Below are 18202 nucleotides of genomic sequence, written 5' to 3' on the forward strand. Positions count from 1 at the left end.
GGAACTAGGCTGGTATCTAATCATGTCTCATCTCTCTCTCTGTCACATGGAACTAGGCTGGTATCTAATCATGTCTCATCTCTCTCTCTCTGTCACATGGAACTAGGCTGGTATCTAATCATGTCTCATCTCTCTCTGTCACATGGAACTAGGCTGGTATCTAATCATGTCTCATCTCTCTCTCTGTCACATGGAACTAGGCTGGTATCTAATCATGTCTCATCTCTCTCTGTCACATGGAACTAGGCTGGTATCTAATCATGTCTCATCTCTCTCTCTCTGTCACATGGAACTAGGCTGGTATCTAATCATGTCTCATCTCTCTCTGTCACATGGAACTAGGCTGGTATCTAATCATGTCTCATCTCTCTTCTAGAGGTCACATGGAACTAGGTTGGTATCTAATCATGTCTCATCTCTCTCTAGAACATGAGGCTGGTATCTAATCATGTCTCATCTCTCTGAACTAGGCTGGTATCTAATCATGTCTCATCTCTCTCTGTCACATGGAACTAGGCTGGTATCTAATCATGTCTCATCTCTCTCACATGGAACTAGGCTGTCTAATCATGGAACTAGGCTGGTATCTAATCATGTCTCATCTCTCTAGAGGTCACATGGAACTAGGCTGGTATCTAATCATGTCTCATCTCTCTCTAGAGGTCACATGGAACTAGGCTGGTATCTAATCATGTCTCATCTCTCTCTGTCACATGGAACTAGGCTGGTATCTAATCATGTCTCATCTCTCTCTGTCACATGGAACTAGGCTGGTATCTAATCATGTCTCATCTCTCTCTCTCTCTAATCATCTCACATGGAACTAGGCTGGTATCTAATCATGTCTCACATGGAACTAGACTCATGGTCATCTCTCTCTCTGTCACATGGAACTAGGCTGGTATCTAATCATGTCTCATCTCTCTCTCTGTCACATGGAACTAGACTGGTATCTAATCATGTCTCATCTCTCTCTCTGTCACATGGAACTAGGCTGGTATCTAATCATGTCTCATCTCTCTCACATGGAACTAGAGGTCACATGGAACTAGGCTGGTATCTAATCATGTCTCATCACATGGAACCTGGTATCTAATCATGTCTCCAGGTATGTTAACCTCCAATGTAACCTCCTGGGTGTTCCCCAATGGTGGGGGCTGATATCTGTGGCTTCAGTGAGCAGACTGAGGAGGAGCTGTGTGTCCGCTGGACTCAGCTAGGAGCCTTCTACCCTTTCACACGCAACCACAACTCTATCAACCAGAAGGTGAGATCCCCAATGTGGCCCCACCCTCAATGTACCCCCCTCCCCCTCCACCAATGTGCCCCCTCCACCAATGTGCCTCGCCCCTCTACCAATGTGTCCCCTCCACCTCACCTCAGCCTGTATCTCTCCTCCCAGCCTCAGGACCCCCAGTGTTCAGCCTGTAGTGTCTCTCCCCCAGCCTCAGGACCCCCAGTGTTCAGCCTGCCTGTATATTCTGTGTCTCTCCTCCCAGCCTCAGGACCCCCAGTGTTCAGCCTCAGGACCCCCCTTCAGTATATTCTGTGTCTCTCCTCCCAGCCTCAGGACCCCCAGTGTTCAGCCCTTCAGCCTGTATATTCTGTCTCTCCTCCCAGCCTCAGGACCCCCAGTGTTCAGCCTGTATATTCTGTGTGTCTCTCCTCCCAGCCTCAGGACCCCCAGTGTTCAGCCCTTCAGCCTGTATATTCTGTGTCTCTCCTCCCAGCCTCAGGACCCCCAGTGTTCAGCCTGCCTGTATATTCTGTGTCTCTCCTCCCAGCCTCAGGACCCCCAGTGTTCAGCCCTGTGTATATTCTGCCCTTCCTCCCAGCCTGTTCAGCCCTCCAGCCTGTATATTCTGTGTCTCTCCTCCCAGCCTCAGGACCCCCAGTGTTCAGCCCTTCAGCCTGTATATTCTGTGTCTCTCCTCCCAGCCTCAGGACCCCCAGTGTTCAGCCCTTCAGCCTGTATATTCTGTGTGTCTCTCCTCCCAGCCTCAGGACCCCCAGTGTTCAGCCCTTCAGCCTGTATATTCTGTGTCTCTCCTCCCAGCCTCAGGACCCCCAGTGTTCAGCCCTTCAGCCTGTATATTCTGTGTGTCTCTCCTCCCAGCCTCAGGACCCCCAGTGTTCAGCCCTGTAGCCTATTCTGTGTGTCTCTCCTCCCAGCCTCAGGACCCCCAGTGTTCAGCCCTTCAGCCTGTATATTCTGTGTCTCTCCTCCCAGCCTCAGGACCCCCAGTGTTCAGCCTGCCTGTATATTCTGTCTCTCTCCTCCCAGCCTCAGGACCCCCAGTGTTCAGCCCTTCAGCCTGTATATTGTGTGTCTCTCCTCCCAGCCTCAGGACCCCCAGTGTTCAGCCCTTCAGCCTGTATATTCTGTGTCTCTCCTCCCAGCCTCAGGACCCCCAGTGTTCAGCCCTTCAGCCTGTATATTCTGTGTGTCTCTCCTCCCAGCCTCAGGACCCCCAGTGTTCAGCCCTTCAGCCTGTATATTCTGTGTGTCTCTCCTCCCAGCCTCAGGACCCCCAGTGTTCAGCCCTTCAGCCTGTATATTCTGTGTGTCTCCCTCCCAGCCTCAGGACCCCCAGCCCTGTATATTCTGTGTTCTCCTCCCAGCCTCAGGACCCCCAGTGTTCAGCCTGCCTATATTCTGTGTCTCTCCCAGCCTCAGGACCCCCCAGCCTCAGGACCCCCCTCAGTGTTCAGCCCTTCAGCCTGTATATTCTGTATATTCTGTGTCTCCTCCCAGCCTCAGGACCCCCAGTGTTCAGCCCTTCAGCCTGTATATTCTGTGTCTCTCTCCCAGCCTCAGGACCCCCAGTGTTCAGCCCTTCAGCCTGTATATTCTGTGTGTCTCTCCTCCCAGCCTCAGGACCCCCCAGTGTTCAGCCTGTATATTCTGTGTCTCTCCTCCCAGCCTCAGGACCCCCCAGTGTTCAGCCCTTCAGCCTGTATATTCTGTGTCTCTCTCTCCCAGCCTCAGGACCCCCAGTGTTCAGCCCTTCAGCCTGTATATTCTGTGTGTCTCTCCTCCCAGCCTCAGGACCCCCAGTGTTCAGCCCTCCAGCCTGTATATTCTGTGTGTCTCTCCTCCCAGCCTCAGGACCCCCCAGTGTTCAGCCCTTCAGCCTGTATATTCTGTGTGTCTCTCCTCCCAGCCTCAGGACCCCCCAGTGTTCAGCCTGTATATTCTGTGTGTCTCTCCTCCCAGCCTCAGGACCCCCCAGTGTTCAGCCCTTCAGCCTGTATATTCTGTGTCTCTCCTCCCAGCCTCAGGACCCCCCAGTGTTCAGCCTGTATATTCTGTGTCTCTCCTCCCAGCCTCAGGACCCCCCAGTGTTCAGCCCTTCAGCCTGTATATTCTGTGTCTCTCCTCCCAGCCTCAGGACCCCCCAGTGTTCAGCCCTTCAGCCTGTATATTCTGTGTCTCCTCCCAGCCTCAGGACCCCCCAGTGTTCAGCCCTTCAGCCTGTATATTCTGTGTGTCTCTCCTCCCAGCCTCAGGACCCCCCAGTGTTCAGCCCTTCAGCCTGTATATTCTGTGTGTCTCCTCCCAGCCTCAGGACCCCCCAGTGTTCAGCCTGTATATTCTGTGTGTCTCTCCTCCCAGCCTCAGGACCCCCCAGTGTTCAGCCTGTATATTCTGTGTGTCTCTCCTCCCAGCCTCAGGACCCCCCAGTGTTCAGCCCTTCAGCCTGTATATTCTGTCTCTCTCCTCCCAGCCTCAGGACCCCCCAGTGTTCAGCCCTTCAGCCTGTATATTCTGTGTCTCCTCCCAGCCTCAGGACCCCCCAGTGTTCAGCCCTTCAGCCTGTATATTCTGTGTGTCTCTCCTCCCAGCCTCAGGACCCCCCAGTGTTCAGCCTGTATATTCTGTGTCTCTCCTCCCAGCCTCAGGACCCCCCAGTGTTCAGCCCTTCAGCCTGTATATTCTGTGTCTCTCCTCCCAGCCTCAGGACCCCCCAGTGTTCAGCCCTTCAGCCTGTATATTCTGTGTGTCTCTCCTCCCAGCCTCAGGACCCCCCAGTGTTCAGCCCTTCAGCCTGTATATTCTGTGTGTCTCTCCTCCCAGCCTCAGGACCCCCCAGTGTTCAGCCCTCCAGCCTGTATATTCTGTGTGTCTCTCCTCCCAGCCTCAGGACCCCCCAGTGTTCAGCCCTTCAGCCTGTATATTCTGTGTGTCTCTCCTCCCAGCCTCAGGACCCCCCAGTGTTCAGCCCTCCAGCCTGTATATTCTGTGTGTCTCCTCCCAGCCTCAGGACCCCCAGTGTTCAGCCTCTTCAGCCTGTATATTCTGTGTGTCTCTCCTCCCAGCCTCAGGACCCCCCAGTGTTCAGCCCTTCAGCCTGTATATTCTGTCTCTCTCCTCCCAGCCTCAGGACCCCCAGTGTTCAGCCCTTCAGCCTGTATATTCTGTTCAGCCATGAAGTGTTCAGTCTCTGTGTATCCGCTCCTCTCAGTTCCCTCTGGACTCCCAGTGTTCAGCCCCTCCAGCCCTCCAGGACCACCGTATATTCTGTGTGTCTCTCCTCCCAGCCTCAGGCCTCTGCTGTTCGAGCCTGTAGTTACTCCTCCCACACACTGGGACACACCAGTGGGACACACAGGGACACCCTCACACTGGGACACACACACTGGGACACAGGACCACTGTTCAGCACATATTCTGGGACACACAGCCTGGGACACACACACTGGGACACACACACTGGGACACACACACTGGGACACCACACCTGGGACACACACCTCAGGACTGTTCACACACCTGTATATTCTGGACACACACCTCAGGACACAGCCTTCAGTATATTCTGGGACACACACCCTTGGGATACACACACACTGGGACACACACACAACACACACACACCTGTATACACACACACACACTCCACCTCAGGACACACACACACACACACACACACACCTGTATATTCTGACACACACACAGGACACACACACAGCACACACACACTGGGACACACACACCTCAGGACACCCAGTGGGACACACACACTGCGCACACACACTGGGACACACACACACACACACTGGGACACACACACTGACACACACTGGACACACACACACTGGGACACACACACACTGGGACACACACACTGGGACACACACACTGGGACACACACACTGGGACACACACACACACACACACTGGGACACACACACACACACACACTGGGACACACACACACTGGGACACACACACACTGGGACACACACACACTGGGACACACACACTGGGACACACACACACTGGGACACACACACACTGGGACACACACACACTGGGACACACACACTGGGACACACACACACACACACACACTGGGACACACACACACTGGGACACACACACACACACACTGGGACACACACACACACACACACACACACACACACACACACTGGGACACACACACACTGGGACACACACACACACAGGACACACACACTGGGACACACACACACTGGGACACACACACACTGGGACACACACACACTGGGACACACACACACTGGGACACACACACTGGGACACACACACACTGGGACACACACACACTGGGACACACACACACTGGGACACACACACTGGGACACACACACACTGGGACACACACACTGGGACACACAGCTCTTTCAGGATGTTCCTGACCAATGTGTGTTCATATCTTTAGGTTCCCCAAGGACGTGAGAACGTATGGGATAGACAGACAGTTCCTATGGGGGAAGAGTTTGATGGTGACACCAGTATTAGATCCAGGTGTGGACTATGTTGTGGGCTACTTCCCTCATGGTCTCTGGTACGACTACTACACGGTAAGAACACAGCTATATATAACCCTTAATAACCCTTAATAACCCTAACCCCAGGTCTCTACTATACAGTAAGAACACAGCTATATATAACCCTTAATAACCCTTAATAACCCTAACCCCAAGTCTCTACTATACAGTAAGAACACAGCTATATATAACCCTTAATAACCCTAACCCCAGGTCTCTAATAACACAGCTATAATAACCCTAATAACCCTTAATAACCCTTAATAACCCTAACCCCAGGTCTCTACTATACAGTAAGAACACATTTATATATAACCCTTAATAACCCTTAATAACCCTAACCCCAGGTGTCTACTACACGGTAAGAACACAGCTATATATAACCCTTAATAACCCTTAATAACCCTTAATAACCCTAACCCCAGGTCTCTACTATACAGTAAGAACACAGCTATATATATTAACCCCCCCAGGTTAATAACCCTTAACCCCCCTTAATAACCCTAACCCCAGGTCTCTACTATACAGTAAGAACACAGCTATATATATTAACTATACATAACCCTTAATAACCCTTAATAACCCCAACCCCAGGTCTCTACTACACAGTAAGAACACAGCTATATATATTAACTATACATAACCCTTAATAACCCTTAACCCCAGGTCTCTACTATACAGTAACAACACAGCTATATATATTAACTATACATAACCCTTATAACCCTTAATAACCCCAACCCCAGGTCTCTACTATACAGTAAGAACACAGCTATATATATTAACTATATAACCCTTAATAACCCTTAACCCCAACCCCAGGTCTCTACTATACAGTAAGAACACAGCTATATATATTAACTATATATAACCCTTAATAACCCTTAACCCCCCCAGGTCTCTACTATACAGTAAGAACACAGCTATATATATTAACTATACCCCTTAATAACCCTTAATAACCCTAACCCCAGGTCTCTACTATACAGTAAGAACACAGCTATATATATTAACTATATATAACCCTAACCCCAGGTCTCTACTATACAGTAAGAACACAGCTATATAAATTAACTATATATAACCCTTAATAACCCCCCTAACCCCAGGTCTCTACTATACAGTAAGAACACAGCTATATATAACCCTAATAACCCTTAATAACCCCAGGTCTCTACTATACAGTAAGAACACAGCTATATATATTAACTATATATAACCCTTAATAACCCCAACCCCAGTTTTCTACTATACAGTAAGAACACAGCTATATATAACCCTAACCCCAGGTCTCTACTATACAGTAAGAACACAGCTATATATATTAACTATATATAACCCTTAATAACCCTAACCCCAGGTCTCTACTATACAGTAAGAACACAGCTATATATATTAACTATATATAACCCTTAATAACCCTTAATAACCCCAACCCCAGGTCTCTACTATACAGTAAGAACACAGCTATATATATTAACTATACATAACCCTTAATAACCCTTAATAACCCCAACCCCAGGTCTCTACTATACAGTAAGAACACAGCTATATATATTAACTATACATAACCCTTAATAACCCTTAATAACCCCAACCCCAGGTCTCTACTACACGGTAAGGACACAGCTGCAGTAATTATTAAAGATAATGAGGGTGTTTTTTAAGGACTGGGGACACTCCTTTTAGTATTGATATATGTTTTATTGATGAGACGGTAAAGTGTTGGATAAAGATTGTCCCGTGGGGCTCGGTTGGTAGTGGGGCGGTGCTTGCAACGCCAGGGTTGTGGGTTCGATTCCCACGGGGGACCAGTACGTAAAACTCTGTCTCTCACTACTGTAAGTGGATAAGAGTTGTATTTAAATGAAGGACTGAAATGTACCAGATGATTGGGAGGTGGAGTCTAAGGGCAGCGGGCGGGACCAGCTGGGACCACTGGATCACACAGGACACAACTAGTAGGAATTCTGGGTAATGACAAATAGAATGCGATGGTAGTTACAAGGCTTTTGTTTCAGGCTTCAGACAACGGCACTTCCACTGAGTGGACAAAACATTAGGAACACCTTCCTGATATTGAGTTACACCCCCATTCAGAACAGCCTTGATTTGTCGGGGGGCCTGGACTCCACAAGGTGTTGAAAGCGTTCCACAGGGATGCTGGTCCATGTGGACTCCACAAGGTGTTGAAAGCGTTCCACAGGGATGCTGGTCCATGTTGACTCCACAAGGTGTGGAAAGCGTTCCACAGGGATGCTGGTCCATGTGGACTCCACAAGGTGTGGAAAGCGTTCCACAGGGATGCTGGTCCATGTTGACTCCACAAGGTGTGGAAAGCGTTCCACAGGGATGCTGGTCCATGTTGACTCCACAAGGCGAAAGCGTTCCACAGGGATGCTGGTCCATGTGGACTCCACAAGGTGTGGAAAGCGTTCCACAGGGATGCTGGTCCATGTTGACTCCACAAGGTGTGGAAAGCGTTCCACAGGGATGCTGGTCCATGTTGACTCCACAAGGTGTGGAAAGCGTTCCACAGGGATGCTGGTCCATGTTGACTCCACAAGGTGTGGAAAGCGTTCCACAGGGATGCTGGTCCATGTGGACTCCACAAGGTGTGGAAAGCGTTTCACAGGGATGCTGGTCCATGTTGACTCCACAAGGTGTGGAAAGCGTTCCACAGGGATGCTGGTCCATGTGGACTCCACAAGGTGTGGAAAGCGTTCCACAGGGATGCTGGTCCATGTTGACTCCACAAGGTGTGGAAAGTGTTCCACAGGGATGCTGGTCCATGTTGACTCCACAAGGCGAAAGCGTTCCACAGGGATGCTGGTCCATGTGGACTCCACAAGGTGTGGAAAGCGTTCCACAGGGATGCTGGTCCATGTTGACTCCACAAGGTGTGGAAAGCGTTCCACAGGGATGCTGGTCCATGTTGACTCCACAAGGTGTGGAAAGCGTTCCACAGGGATGCTGGTCCATGTTGACTCCACAAGGTGTGGAAAGCGTTCCACAGGGATGCTGGTCCATGTGGACTCCACAAGGTGTGGAAAGCGTTTCACAGGGATGCTGGTCCATGTTGACTCCACAAGGTGTGGAAAGCGTTTCACAGGGATGCTGGTCCATGTGGACTCCACAAGGTGTGGAAAGCGTTTCACAGGGATGCTGGTCCATGTTGACTCCACAAGGTGTGGAAAGCGTTCCACAGGGATGCTGGTCCATGTTGACTCCACAAGGTGTGGAAAGCGTTCCACAGGGATGCTGGTCCATGTTGACTCCACAAGGTGTGGAAAGCGTTCCACAGGGATGCTGGTCCATGTTGACTCCACAAGGTGTGGAAAGCGTTTCACAGGGATGCTGGTCCATGTTGACTCCACAAGGTGTTGAAAGCGTTTCACAGGGATGCTGGTCCATGTTGACTCCACAAGGTGTTGAAAGCGTTTCACAGGGATGCTGGTCCATGTTGACTCCACAAGGTGTTGAAAGCGTTTCACAGGGATATGCTGGTCCATGTTGACTCCACAAGGTGTTGAAAGCGTTTCACAGGGATGCTGGTCCATGTTGACTCCACAAGGTGTTGAAAGCGTTTCACAGGGATATGCTGGTCCATGTTGACTCCACAAGGTGTTGAAAGCGTTTCACAGGGATATGCTGGTCCATGTTGACTCCACAAGGTGTTGAAAGCGTTTCACAGGGATATGCTGGTCCATGTTGACTCCAATGCTTCCCATTGTTGTGTCAAGTTGGTTGGATGTGTTTGTGTGGTGGACCATTCTTGATACACACAGGAAACTGGTGAGCAGGGAAAAACCCAGCAGCATTGCAGTTCTTGACAAAAACCGGTATACCTGGCACCTACCTGGCACCTACCTGGCACCTGCCTTACCCTGTTCAAAGGCACTTAAATATTTTGTCTTGCCCATTCACCCTCTGAATGGCACACATTCTCACTTGTCTCAAGGTTTAAAATCCTTCAACATGTCTCCTCCCCTTCAGCTACACTGATTGAAGTGGATTTAACAAGTGACATCAATAAGGGATCATAGCTTTCACCTGGATTCACCTGGTCAGTCTGTCATGGAAAGAGCAGGGGTTTTTAATGTTTTGTTCAGTGTATAATGCACATGCTGAATATTGAATCTCTCCTCTCTGTCTCTCACTGTCTCTCTCTGTCTCTCTCTCTCTCTCTCTCTCTCTGTCTCTCTCTCTGTGTGTCTCTCTCTGTCTCTCTGTCTCTCTCTGTCTCTCCCCCCAGGGTGATTCTATCCATAGTAAAGGAGAAGAGTTGAGGCTCAAGGCTCCTCTAGAGCATATCAACCTTCACCTGAGAGAAGGAGCATATCACAGGTGAACAGACAGACAATAGATGGTCACCTGAGAGAAGGTAGCTGGCTCATCCATGTTACCTACACAGGTAAACAGACAGACAATAGATGGTCAGGTAGCTGGCTCATCCATGTTATTAGACAGACAATAGATCCTCAGGTAGCTGGCTCATCCATGTTATTAGACAGACAATAGATCCTCAGGTAGCTGGCTCATCCATGTTATTGGACAGACAATAGATCCTCAGGTAGCTGGCTCATCCATGTTATTGGACAGACAATAGATCCTCAGGTAGCTGGCTCATCCATGTTATTAGACAGACAATAGATGGTCAGGTAGCTGGCTCATCCATGTTATTAGACAGACAATAGATCCTCAGGTAGCTGGCTCATCCATGTTATTAGACAGACAATAGATCCTCAGGTAGCTGGCTCATCCATGTTATTAGACAGACAATAGATGGTCAGGTAGCTGGCTCATCCATGTTATTAGACAGACAATAGATCCTCAGGTAGCTGGCTCATCCATGTTATTAGACAGACAATAGATGGTCAGGTAGCTGGCTCATCCATGTTATTAGACAGACAATAGATCCTCAGGTAGCTGGCTCATCCATGTTATTAGACAGACAATAGATCCTCAGGTAGCTGGCTCATCCATGTTATTAGACAGACAATAGATCCTCAGGTAGCTGGCTCATCCATGTTATTAGACAGACAATAGATGGTCAGGTAGCTGGCTCATCCATGTTATTAGACAGACAATAGATGGTCAGGTAGCTGGCTCATCCATGTTATTAGACAGACAATAGATGGTCAGGTAGCTGGCTCATCCATGTTATTGGGGCTCCCGAGGAGGCGCAGCGGGTCGAAGGCCCTGCATCTCAGTGCTAGAGGCGTCACTACAGACCCCGGTTCGATTCTAGGCTGTATCACAGCGGTCTAAGGCACTGCATCTCAGTGCTAGAGGCGTCACTACAGACCCCGGTTCAATTCCAGGCTGTATTACAACCGGCTGTGATTGGGAGTCCCATAGGGCGGCGCACAATTGGCCCAGCGTCGTCCGGGTTTGGCCCATGGCTAGGCCGTCATTGTAAATAATAATTTGTTCTTAACTGACTTGCCCAGTTAAATAAATGTTAAGTCAGAACAATGATGACTATCTACAGAGTTTCTAGAGGGTTTAGGAAGATGACACAAAGTGGATGGTCAGGCATCGATATCGAAAATAATTCATCACTGTGTGTCTCTCTCTTCCTCTTTCTCTGTGTCTCTCCCTCGGTCTCTTTCGTTCTCTCTGTGTCTGTGTGTGTCTCTCTGTGTCTGTGTGTGTCGCTGTCTGTGTGTGTCTCTGTGTGTCTCTCTCTGTGTCTGTTTGTGTCTCTCTCTGTGTGTTTGTGTGTCTCTCTCTGTGTGTTTGTGTGTCTCTCTCTGTGTCTGTGTGTGTCTCTCTCTGTGTCTGTGTGTGTCTCTGTCTGTGTCTGTGTGTGTCTCTCTCTCTCTCTCTGTGTCTGTGTGTGCCTCTGTGTCTGTGTGTCTCTGTGTGTCTCTGTGTGTCTCTCTGTGTCTCTCTGTGTCTGTGTGTCTCTCTGTGTGTCTCTCTGTGTGTCTCTCTGTGTGTCTGTGTGTCTCTCTGTGTCTGTATGTCTCTCTCTCTCGGTGTCTGTGTGTCTCTCTCTCTCTGTGTGTGTCTCTCTCTGTGTCTGTGTGTCTCTCTGTGTGTTGCTCCCTGTGTAGCGTCCCAACACAACCCTGTTTGTGAGCAGTGGTCAGCCGCTCCACCTCGTGTCCAGTCTATCTGAAGACGGCTCGGCTGGAGGAGAGCTTTTCTGGGACGACGGAGAGAGCATCGACACCTTTGAGACAGACCAGTACGCTCACGTAGTGTTCACTGTGGTGAAGGTACGCTCCGACCACTACAGACCGGTACGCTCCGACCACTACAGACCGGTACGCTCCGACCACTACAGACCGGTACGCTCCGACCACTACAGACCGGTACGCTCCGACCACTACAGACCGGTACGCTCCGACCACTACAGACCGGTACGCTCCGACCACTACAGACCGGTACGCTCCGACCACTACAGACCGGTACGCTCCGACCACTACAGACCGGTACGCTCCGACCACTACAGACCAGTACGCTCCGACCACTACAGACCAGTACGCTCACGTGTTCTACCACTACTGACACTATAGCCATGACAGCTGGTTCTACTAACACTATAACCATGACAGCTGGTTCTACTAACACTATAGCCATGACAGCTGGTTCTACTAACTCTATAACCATGACAGCTGGTTCTACTAACACTATAACCATGACAGCTGGTTCTACTAACACTATAACCATGACAGCTGGTTCTACTAACACTATAACCTTCAACTCTTCTCTACCTATTGTGTTCTAGAACACGATGACATCGGAGGTGCTGCACGACCACGTGGAGGCTTCCTACATCACCGTGGAAACAGCCTCCTTCTATGGCGTGAAGGTGGAGCCTACCAGGGTTACGGTCAACTCCCATGATGCTGCATTCACCTACAGAGCCAATCAGGTGAGACTTGGTGTCAGGAGTCAAAGGTTAAGTGTTTTTTAAAGTTCAGATAATGTTTTAGAGTAGCCATACTCACAATAAAACATTTTTTTAAAGGAATGTAGGGACCTCCCGAGTGGCGCAGGGGTCTAAGGCATTGATCAGTGCTTGAGGCACCAATACAGATCCGGGTTTGATCCCGGGCTGTGTCGCAGCCAGCCGCGACGGGGAGACTCATGAGGCGGCGCACAATTGGCCCAGCGCTGTCCGGGTTGTCCTTGTCTCATCGCGCTCTAGCGACTCCTTGTGGCGGGCCGGGCGCAGTGTGCGCTGACTTCGGTCGCCAGCTGGTACAGTGTTTCCTCCGACTGTGTCCAGAAGCAGTGCGGCTTGGCGGGATCGTGTTTCCTCCGACTGTGTCCAGAAGCAGTGCGGCTTGGCAGGATCGTGTTTCCTCCGACTGTGTCCAGAAGCAGTGCGGCTTGGCAGGATCGTGTTTCCTCCGACTGTGTCCAGAAGCAGTGCGGCTTGGCGGGATCGTGTTTCCTCCGACTGTGTCCAGAAGCAGTGCGGCTTGGCGGGATCGTGTTTCCTCCGACTGTGTCCAGAAGCAGTGCGGCTTTCCGGGATCGTGTTTCCTCCGACTGTGTCCAGCAGCAGTGCGGCTTGGCGGGATCGTGTTTCCTCCGACTGTGTCCAGAAGCAGTGCGGCTTGGCGGGATCTTGTTTCGGAGGGACGCTTTGGTTCTCGACCATTGCCTCTCCCGAGTCCTTACGAGAGGTTGCAGCCATGAGACAAGACTTGTAACTACCAATTGGATATCATGAAGAAGAGGGTCAAAATAAAAGGTCAAATAAAATAAGGAACGTCGTCGTGTTGAGAGTTGTAATAGTAGAAAAGCACAAGGTGCCATTTGTAAATGTAGTCGTTGAGTTGTAATAGCAGAAAAGCACAAGGTGCCATTTGTAAATGTAGTCGTTGAGTTGTAATAGCAGAAAAGCACAAGGTGCCATTTGTAAATGTAGTCGTGGTGTTGAGTTGTAATAGCAGAAAAGCACAAGGTGCCATTTGTAAATGTAGTCGTTGAATTGTAATAGCAGAAAAGCACAAGGTGCCATTTGTAAATGTAGTTGTTGTGTTGAGTTGTAATAGCAGAAAAGCACAAGGTGCCATTTGTAAATGTAGTCGTTGAGTTGTAATAGCAGAAAAGCACAAGGTGCCATTTGTAAATGTAGTCGTTGAGTTGTAATAGCAGAAAAGCACAAGGTGCCATTTGTAAATGTAGTCGTTGAGTTGTAATAGCAGAAAAGCACAAGGTGCCATTGGTAAATGTAGTCGTTGAGTTGTAATAGCAGAAAAGCACAAGGTGCCATTGGTAAATGTAGTTGTGGTGTTGAGTTGTAATAGCAGAAATGCACAAGGTGCCATTTGTAAATGTAGTCGTCGTGCACGGACAGTTCTCTGATATTTTTCTCCCCAATTTTGTGACATCCAATTGGTAGTTAGTCTTGTCCCAACGCTGCAACTCCCGTATGGACTCGGGAGAGGCGAAGGTCGAGAGCCGTGCGTCCTCTGAAACCCCGCCAAGTCCCACTGCTTCTAGACACACTGGTCGCTGAACCCGGAAGCCAACCGCACCGCCGGAGGAAACGCCGTACACCTGGCGACCGTGTCAGCGTGGCCCGCCACAGGAGTCACTAGGGCGCGATGGGACAAGGACATCCCAGCTGGCCAAACCCTCCCATAACCCTCGACGGCGCTGGGCCAATTGTGCGTCACCTCGTGGGTCTCCCAGTGTCACACATGTAGTGCCTTAGACCGCTCCGCCACTCGGGAGACCCCCAGCATCCACTCTTCTGGGAAGGCTTTCCACTAGATGTTGGAACATTGCTGCTATAACAGCCTCCACTCTTCTGGGACTCTTCTGGGAAGGCTTTCCACTAGATGTTGGAACATTGCTGCTATAACAGCCTCCACTCTTCTGGGAAGGCTTTCCACTAGATGTTGGAACATTGCTGCTATAACAGCCTCCACTCTTCTGGGAAGGCTTTCCACTAGATGTTGGAACATTGCTGCTATAACAGCCTCCACTCTTCTGGGAAGGCTTTCCACTAGATGTTGGAACATTGCTGCTATAACAGCCTCCACTCTTCTGGGAAGGCTTTCCACTAGATGTTGGAACATTGCTGCTATAACAGCCTCCACTCTTCTGGGAAGGCTTTCCACTAGATGTTGGAACATTGCTGCTATAACAGCCTCTACTCTTCTGGGAAGGCTTTCCACTAGATGTCGGAACATTGCTGCTATAACAGCCTCCACTCTTCTGGGAAGGCTTTCCACTAGATGTTGGAACATTGCTGCTATAACAGCCTCCACTCTTCTGGGAAGGCTTTCCACTAGATGTTGGAACATTGCTGCTATAACAGCCTCCACTCTTCTGGGAAGGCTTTCCACTAGATGTTGGAACATTGCTGCTATAACAGCCTCCACTCTTCTGGGAAGGCTTTCCACTAGATGTTGGAACATTGCTGCTATAACAGCCTCCACTCTTCTGGGAAGGCTTTCCACTAGATGTTGGAACATTGCTGCTATAACAGCCTCCACCTCTTCTGGTAGGGCTTTCCACTAGATGTTGGAACATTGCTGCTATAACAGCCTCCACTCTTCTGGGAAGGCTTTCCACTAGATGTTGGAACATTGCTGCTATAACAGCCTCCACTCTTCTGGGAAGGCTTTCCACTAGATGTTGGAACATTGCTGCTATAACAGCCTCCACTCTTCTGGGAAGGCTTTCCACTAGATGTTGGAACATTGCTGCTATAACAGCCTCCACTCTTCTGGGAAGGCATTCCACTAGATGTTGGAACATTGCTGCTATAACAGCCTCCACTCTTCTGGGAAGGCTTTCCACTAGATGTTGGAACATTGCTGCTATAACAGCCTCCACTCTTCTGGGAGGGCTTTCCACTAGATGTTGGAACATTGCTGCTATAACAGCCTCCAGTCTTCTGGGAAGGCTTTCCACTAGATGTTGGAACATTGCTGCTATAACAGCCTCCACTCTTCTGGGAAGGCTTTCCACTAGATGCTGGGGGTTTGTTACGACACCGACAAGGCTGATAAATGACACTATCCATCCTGACCTTTGCCCCCTAGGAAATGTGTGAGTTGACTGGTAGTAGTTGAGTCTCCCCATGTTTAGAGGAAAATGACCTCTGTGGTTTGTTATTAATGCATCTCTGTTTCTCTGTTCGTCTCCCTCCAGGTGTTGACTGGTAGTAGTTGAGTTTAGAGGAAAATGACCTCTGTGGTTTGTTATTAATGCATCTCTGTTTCCCTGTTCGTCTCCCTCCAGGTGTTGACTGTAACAGACCTGGGACTGAATCTCAGCCAGAACTTCACCATCAGTTGGATCTAACAGCTTTTCCCCCCCAAAAAATGGGGATTCCGACCTTTTGGAATGTTGACGGTTTTCCTTCCCTGACGGTCTCTACTGCTTTACGCCCCACGGCCGTGACCCAAATGACACCCTATTCCCTATATAGTGTACTACCAGGGCTCAAAACACGCCCACTGTAGGACTCACTATATGTTGCTCCGGGTGGGATTGAATCCTGACCTGAACCATGAGATACTAACCTAACCACTGATCTAGGACCAGATTACCCTCCTACAATCCTAACCTGATCCATTAGATACTAACCTAACCACTGATCTAGGACCAGATTACCCTCCTACAATCCTAACCTGAACCATTAGATACTAACCTAACCACTGATCTAGGACCAGATTACCCTCCTACAATCCTAACCTGAACCATTAGATACTAACCTAACCACTGATCTAGGACCAGATTACCCTCCTACAATCTTAACCTGATCCATTAGATACTAACCTAACCACTGATCTAGGACCAGATTACCCTCCTACAATCCTAACCTGAACCATTAGATACTATCCTAACCACTGATCTAGGACCAGATTACCCTCCTACAATCTTAACCTGATCCATTAGATACTATCCTAACCACTGATCTAGGACCAGATTACCCTCCTACAATCTTAACCTGATCCATTAGATACTAACCTAACCACTGATCTAGGACCAGATTACCCTCCTACAATCCTAACCTGATCCATTAGATACTATCCTAACCACTGATCTAGGACCAGATTACCCTCCCACAATCCTGACCTGAACCATTAGATACTATCCTAACCACTGATCTAGGACCAGATTACCCTCCTACAATCTTAACCTGAACCATGAGATACTATCCTAACCACTGATCTAGGACCAGATTACCCTCCTACAATCCTGACCTGAACCATTAGATCCTATCCTAACCACTGATCTAGGACCAGTGTCTAGGACTGGGTTCCCCAACTGGTTTTATTTGACCCCCTCCCAGTTTTCTGAGCATATTTTTTTTTATATCAAGACAAGATATTTCATTTTTATTGTTAGACATTTAAAAAAAACTGTAACATCAGTTATTTTTATTTTGTACATGTGTTCCCAGGTGTTCCCAGGCATAGTAGAGAAACACGTGATTATATACACATGTAGGCAAGGTTTGAAATGATTGTATTTTAGTCTAATTATTTTATCTGTTTGTTTGGGCTTGTTGCAGTGAAATTACAGTCTACAAATGATTTGTAATTATATTCCGGACCCAACTATCCGCTCACGAAACATATCGGCCCGTTGCTACTACTTCCTCCCTGTCTGAGGGGCTACTTCCTCCCTGTCTGAGGGGCTACTTCCTCCCTGTCTGAGGGGCTACTTCCTCCCTGTCTGAGGGGCTACTTCCTCCCTGTCTGAGAGGCTACTTCCTCCCTGTCTGAGGGGCTACTTCCTCCCTGTCTGAGGGGCTACTTCCTCCCTGTCTGAATCTAGTTGATGATCCCTGGTCTAGGGGCCTACTTCCTCCCTGTCTGAGGGGCTACTTCCTCCCTGTCTGAATCTAGTTGATGATCCCTGGTCTAGGAGGCTACTTCCTCCCTGTCTGAATCTAGTTGATGATCCCTGGTCTAGGGGGCTACTTCCTCCCTGTCTGAATCTAGTTGATGATCCCTGGTCTAGGGGCTACTTCCTCCCTGTCTGAATCTAGTTGATGATCCCTGGTCTAGGGGGCTACTTCCTCCCTGTCTGAATCTAGTTGATGATCCCTGGTCTAGGGGGCTACTTCCTCCCTGTCTGAATCTAGTTGATGATCCCTGGTCTAGGGGGCTACTTCCTCCCTGTCTGAATCTAGTTGATGATCCCTGGTCTAGGGGGCTACTTCCTCCCTGTCTGAATCTAGTTGATGATCCCTGGTCTAGGGGGCTACTTCCTCCCTGTCTGAATCTAGTTGATGATCTGGCTCAGCCCATTTCCTATAGTGTACTACTAATGACCAGGGCCCTTGTATATAGGGTATAGGGTGCCATTTTGGACAGGTATAGTCTCTGTGAAGCTTTATAGTGGTGGTGATAGTATTTTTTCCCCCATGTGACAGGTAGGCACAGCCTAGGCT

The 18202-nt window shown here is 49.3% G+C and overlaps 1 long non-coding RNA gene across 1 annotated transcript; it reads left to right on the top strand.

The window, feature by feature from the left end:
• Nucleotides 1–11883: 11883 nt before the first annotated feature.
• Nucleotides 11884–16115, top strand: LOC124028665. Its single transcript, XR_006837627.1, has 3 exons — nt 11884–12044; nt 12557–12703; nt 16039–16115. It is a non-coding gene; the product is annotated as an uncharacterized LOC124028665 (long non-coding RNA).
• Nucleotides 16116–18202: the final 2087 nt, after the last annotated feature.

Source organism: Oncorhynchus gorbuscha, unplaced genomic scaffold (assembly GCF_021184085.1).
Source record: "Oncorhynchus gorbuscha isolate QuinsamMale2020 ecotype Even-year unplaced genomic scaffold, OgorEven_v1.0 Un_scaffold_4622, whole genome shotgun sequence".
Lineage (NCBI taxonomy): Eukaryota > Metazoa > Chordata > Actinopteri > Salmoniformes > Salmonidae > Oncorhynchus > Oncorhynchus gorbuscha.